We start from the raw sequence: 6,141 nt of genomic DNA, 5'->3' as shown, positions 1-6,141 counted from the left end.
AATAGCGAATAATGCGACGAACAACAGCTAGATGGATGTGTGTAGGTGCTTGCATAAATTGACTAACCTGTTGAACAGCAAATGAAATATCTGGCCTTGTAATCGTCAAATAATTGAGGCTTCCCACCAATCTACGATACAAAGAAGGATCAGAAAGAAAATCACCATCATCCCGACGATATTTGACATTTACCTCTAAAGGAGTGTCAACTGAGCGACCATCTTGTAGTCCAGCCAAAGAAATAAGATCTCGAGTATATTTATGTTGGTGTAAAAAAAGACCAGTGTCTGTCGACTGAACTTCAAGACCCAAAAATATTGCAAAGGACCTAAATCCTTCATATGAAAGGACTGACAAAGATGCTCTTTAAGTTTGGAAATCAAAGTAGAGTCTGTACCCCTAATAACGATATCATCAACATAAATCAAGAGTAAAACAATGCCATTTAAAGTTTTGCAAAGGAACAGAGAAGAATCATACTGACTCTGGACAAAGGAGAAGTTGATAAGTGTAGTGCGAAACTTGTCAAACCAGGCTCGTGGTGCCTGTTTCAAGCCATAAAGTGATCGTTTGAGCTTACAAACATCTGTCGATGGAGTGGAGAAGAATCCAGGTGGTGGAGTCATATAGATTTCTTCCTTAAGATCCCCATGTAAGAAATCATTCTTAACGTCCATTTGACTCAATGGCCAACCTTGAGAGGCTGCAATAGCAAGAATAAGTCTTACAGTAGTCATTTTTGCGACAAGTGCAAATGTTTCTTCATAATCAACTTCATGCTGTTACCGATTACCAAGTGCCACCAACCTTGCTTTATATCTGTCAAGAGACCCATCAGAGCGTAGCTTAATGGAATATACCCATTTACATCCAATGGGTTTTACACCCGCAGGACATGGGAAAATATCCCAAGTATGATTCTCCTGAAGAGCTAGAAGCTCTTCTTTCCTGGCTTTCGTCCAACATGCAAGTTTAGCTGCTTTAGAATCACATGTGGGAATTTCAGTGTTATCTAAAGTGGCAGAGAAACCATACCGAGTGGGGGACTGAGTGGTACGATGTGACCTGCGGAGAGCCACTGGAGCAATCACCGGATCAGGGTCGGGAAGGATTTGTGAAGAAAGGGGCCGTCTTCGCTGATAAACATGGTTGCGTTTAAAACGCTCAATGAGTGGTGACAGATCATTGATATGCTCAAAAGTAGGAATACAAACATTATCAAGATGAGAGACATGCTGCTGAAAGAAATACTCATTTTCAAAGAAAATCACATTTCTAGAAATACGCATGCGATTAGCAACACTATCATAGCACAGATATCCTTTCTGAGTAGTACTATACCCCATAAAAACACATTTTACTGATTGAGCCATAAGTTTGTGACGCTCATGAGAAGGCAGATGAACGAAACAAACACACCCAAAAGTGTGCAACCTGTCGTACTGAGGATATGTGCTGAAGAGGCGATAATAAGGAGAGTCAAAACTCAATTGTTGAGAGGGTAAGCGATTGATTAAATATACAGCCGTAGATAAAGCTTCCACCCAAAACTTTGCTGGAACAGAGGACTCCAAAAGCAATGTTCGAACCATATCCAACAAGTGACGGTTCTTACATTCAGCCACCCCGTTTTGTTGAGGTGTATTAGGACAAGATCTCTGAGATATAATACCTTTCTGTTGCAAGAATCCCTGAAATTCATGTGACATGTATTCACCTCCATTATCAGATCGCAAAATCTTAATACATGTAGAGAACTGTGTTTCAATATAGGCTAGAAAAGCTTGAAACACAATGAATACTTCAGCCTTGGTGCGCAGGAAATAAATCCATGTAAAACGGCTGTAGTCATCAATAAACGTAACAAAATATTTATATTGAGCATGTGAGATAACAGGAGTAATACCCCAAACATCAGAATGTATAATCTCAAAACATGTAGTAGCATGACTACCAGATGTAGGAAAAGGTAAAACTTTACTCTTCCCCAACTTACAGGTAGAACAATCAAAATTGAAACTTTTATCTTTGTTACCAAGAAAACCACGATTCATTAATGTTGATAAAATCTCATTATTCGGATGACCCAAGCGTTTATGCCAAATGGAAGCCTTATTCTCAACTAAAATAGAAGCTAAAGACAAAGTTCTAGGAATCGAAAATTGCAGCGGAAAAATTCTGCCCACTTTAGGCCCCTTCGCGATCACCTTCCCCGACACCTGATCCTGTACAACACAACCATTACGAGAAAAGTGCACATCACAGTTATTATCCACCATTTGACCAACTGAAATAAGGCTAGTAGATAATCCAGGGGAAATAAATACATGACGAAAAGAGGGTGTAATATCTTCAACAGCTGTAATTGGAAGTTTACTGCCATTAGGAATTTCAATATTTTGTGTACCAGTATACTCCCCTACATTGTGTAATAAATCAGATGAGCCAGTCATATGATTGGACGCTCCAGAATCAACAATCCAAGGAAAGGTAATTGACTTACTATTACCTTGAAGTCCAAGCGCAGAGAAAGCTGAAAGAATCATTTGTTGTATCATTTCTGGAGTAATTGTTGACTGACTAACAGTAGAGGATGAAGCAACAACTTGAAATGCTTGGGCTTTTCTATTTTCTGGACGTGTAGGACACTCTTTGATAATGTGTCCTTGTTGTTTGCAATAGTTGCAGAATTTCTTATTGCAATTGCATGCAATATGCCCAAACTCTTTGCAACTATAGCATTGTGATTGCCCTTTCCCATGATTCCTCCCTTGAGCAGCATTGGCCAGATTGACCAAATCAGCCGTTTCTTTCTGCCCACTTATAGCAGCTTGTGTAGCCATCCTTTGTTCCTCACGCAATAATTCACCAACACATATATCTAATGAGGGAACCGGATTTCTGTTCAACAATCCTGCTCGCGCAGTCTCAAACTCTGGTCTCAATTTCATCAAGAATTGATCCCGCTTGGTTTCCTCATGCACTGCCTGAAGACCTTCCAACGTCTCTTGAGAGACCTTAGAATAAATAATACCAGAATACTCGCTCCAGAGGTTAATAAAATCAGAATAATATTGCTCAATGAAAAGATTACCTTGACTGAATTGACTGATTTCAAGTTCAAGTTGAAAGCGTCGTGCAATATTTTCTTGGTGATAAATACGTCTCAGGTAATCCCACATTTGTTTTGCTGTATGAAAAGAACGCAGATTATTGACCATACGTGGCTCAATAGTTGCTAAAATCCAAGAAATGATGCGAGCATCTTTGGTTTCCCATTGCGCAAGTTCCTCAACGTCTGTAGGCTTTGAAGAACTGCCGTCGATATGATTCCAAAGTGTCTTCCCTTTCAAGAACATTCTGAACTGAAACTCCCAGGCAACATAGTTCTTACCTGTAAGCCTGATTGCAAATGTCTCCGAGGATTTTCCAGAAAAATGTTCGATAGACATTTCTAAAAAAATAAAACCAAAATTGTTGAAAATCAACCGAAAACCAAGACGAGACGAAAAGACAGCCCAAAGAAAAAAATCAGAAACTGATTGCTGGCTCTGATGCCATGACAATCTAAATGCTAAATGGCTGAATGCCTTCTCTATTCATTTCATTCTGTATAAATAAGATCATTGTACAGCCTATAACAGGCAACAAAATATAGAACTAATGCTATATACTATTTGGCTAACTATTCTAAGTAATATATACAATTACATGCAAAGAAGAATAATCCTAATTTGAGCCACAATATATCTGCAAAGAATCCTGAATTAACTACCAGTGATATGAAGGCTGTTAGTGTGTTGAGTGTAAGAGAGGTGTGATTCTGTTATATCTATTTTTTATTCTGGGTGTATCTAGCTTTGGGATGTGTTTAGTTTTCCTTTGTTCAGACACATTTATATTTATCCAGATGTAATGAACTCATTCAGTATTCAATAACCATTACAATTGCTTAAATCTGTTTCATCATATTTTCCTTCGGTTATTTTTGTGTGCGTTAAGTTTACGCTATTGAACCTCTTTTTTTAGCACTACGCACAGCCTATTAGTAGCACACGTCCACCAACCAAATATTTGAATTAAGGGTCGTAAATGTTCAATTCAGGCTGTCCATAATTGGTTACAATCTAATGTCTAGCTGGTGACTGTTTGATTTTACTAGGATTATATATATGGGTTTGCTTATTGATGCGATTATGGCAGTACACAATATGAATTTTGAATTATGATTCTTGTTGTCATCGTTGTTGTTACTACTACTAAATGAATTTAGGCAGTTCAACCTCAAAATTCCATTTTTGTAGTTCTTAACTTGGGAACTAATGACTTACCTTTGAGGACCCCCTACGGGTCCAAGCTCTATTTGCTCTAATCAATTTAGTAATTACGAAATGACAAACTCTTAGATCATTGGTCACTTGGTATGTAGTGCCTCCGTTTGTGCCACCAAGACTTGTACTTACAATTTAAATGAAGTCTCTGCCAGACTTGATAATTATTATATTGGTTTGTAAATCTAAGTGGCACTAATGACTAGTGGTGTTTTGGCTCAATTCTCAATTCGCACTTCTATGCTAGGGATTGATCATAACTTGGTGTATATGGTTGTGTCATAATTAGTTGGAGTTTGTTATACAGGGATAAGAGACATTGGACGAGATGCGACATATATACATACTCATTTTTATTCATCTAGTCTGACTGGTTCTGATTGATTTTATTAGCTGTGGTAGCATGTTTTCTTGATGCCAATTTTTAGATATGATGTCTTGATAGCATATGTGAATAATATTACTACTTTGGAGAAGTTAAAATAGTATGATATGGCTTGGTTTTCAATGTTTAAACACTCGGATTGCTTTCTTCTTAGTGTTATTAAACACTCGGAGATTAATGGTTGGAGTGAGCGGTGGATGTGTTCTTTCTTTGATAATGGTTTGTACTCAAGAGTATGTTTAGTATACATTGGTATCCTTACTGTTATTTTAATTATCTCTTTGGTATTCGTCGATACCGTATAAATCATTTTGTCTTTCTTTGTGTGGACACACGAACTACGCGGGGTCCGAATGCCCGCAATCAATTGTTAAAGTCTAAAGAGATTACGATGGTGATACCCTGATGTGGGTTTATTGGCTCAAAACCCACGGGATTATCATGGCCTCCTCCAACTTCCCCGTGCGTAGCGATTATGCATGGGGTACAAATATAAAAGGAAAGCAACATATATAAGCAAATGCATGCGGAACTAAATGAATGTAAAGTGCTGAAATGTAAATAAGACCAAGGTTTACGTGGTTCAGCACTAAGGCCTACATCCACGGGGTTTGTTGTTCTACTATATTATTCACGGTTACACGAATAGTTGAATGACTTGGGGTTTACATATTTCTCTCCACTATGGGATTCCTTACCTTTGCTATTCTCTCTCTCTCTCTCTCCTGATGTTTTTTCGATCCCCCTCCCCCTTTGTGGAGATTGGGTATTTATAAGGTAGGAACGTGGGACCCATCTCTGAAGACCGTTGGAACCTTATCTTCTAGTGTCTTGTGTCCATCACGCAGAGGTCTGCGTTTCCCCCTCGATCCCGCGGAGGCATCTTCGCTCGTTCCATAGGTCGGTCGACACGTGCACTGCTCAGAGTGTTTAATGCGGGTGGTTGAGGGGTCTGCTCGTGTCAGACAAGTGTCTTCTGCCCCTGTCAGTCCGTGTCAGCTGACTTTCTCTCCACCGTTGATCTTAGCTCCTCTTCTGGGGATGAGATAAAGCAACTCCTAGGGGTTTATTTGGTGCTTCGCGACGCATCGTGTTTTGATGTCTTGGCTTGCATGCTTTCCACGTACCTTTCTGTATACACGTGTCCGATAGTGAGATATATGTGTACACAATTTGCCCCTTTTCTTCAGGCTTAACTGACTAATGGGTGCCTTGAAGAAAAACTATCGTCGCACATTCTTCTCACTCCTAATAACTTCTCCTAGATACTTGGGCACGTCTTTTATTCGTGCATTAACTGCTTATGTAACGGGCACGTTTTCCTATTTCTCCCTTAATTTCCTCTTTTCTTTCGGGTATTTTAAGGATAGAGAGGAAATTTAATTTCATTCTTCCTAAACACTTTCTCAGTTCATTCTTCCTTT

At 39.0% G+C, this 6,141-nt stretch overlaps 1 long non-coding RNA gene across 1 annotated transcript; it reads right to left on the bottom strand.

Annotated features, from left to right (window-relative positions):
* Positions 1-1,856: 1,856 nt before the first annotated feature.
* On the bottom strand, positions 1,857-2,651 carry LOC113317371. The gene is made up of 2 exons (XR_003343475.1): positions 2,511-2,651; positions 1,857-2,226 (listed from the first exon to the last, which is right to left on the bottom strand). It is a non-coding gene; the product is annotated as an uncharacterized LOC113317371 (long non-coding RNA).
* Positions 2,652-6,141: the final 3,490 nt, after the last annotated feature.

Source organism: Papaver somniferum, chromosome 10, assembly GCF_003573695.1.
Source record: "Papaver somniferum cultivar HN1 chromosome 10, ASM357369v1, whole genome shotgun sequence".
In the NCBI taxonomy this organism is placed as follows: domain Eukaryota; kingdom Viridiplantae; phylum Streptophyta; class Magnoliopsida; order Ranunculales; family Papaveraceae; genus Papaver; species Papaver somniferum.
This window is presented reverse-complemented; position numbering and strand designations above follow the sequence as displayed.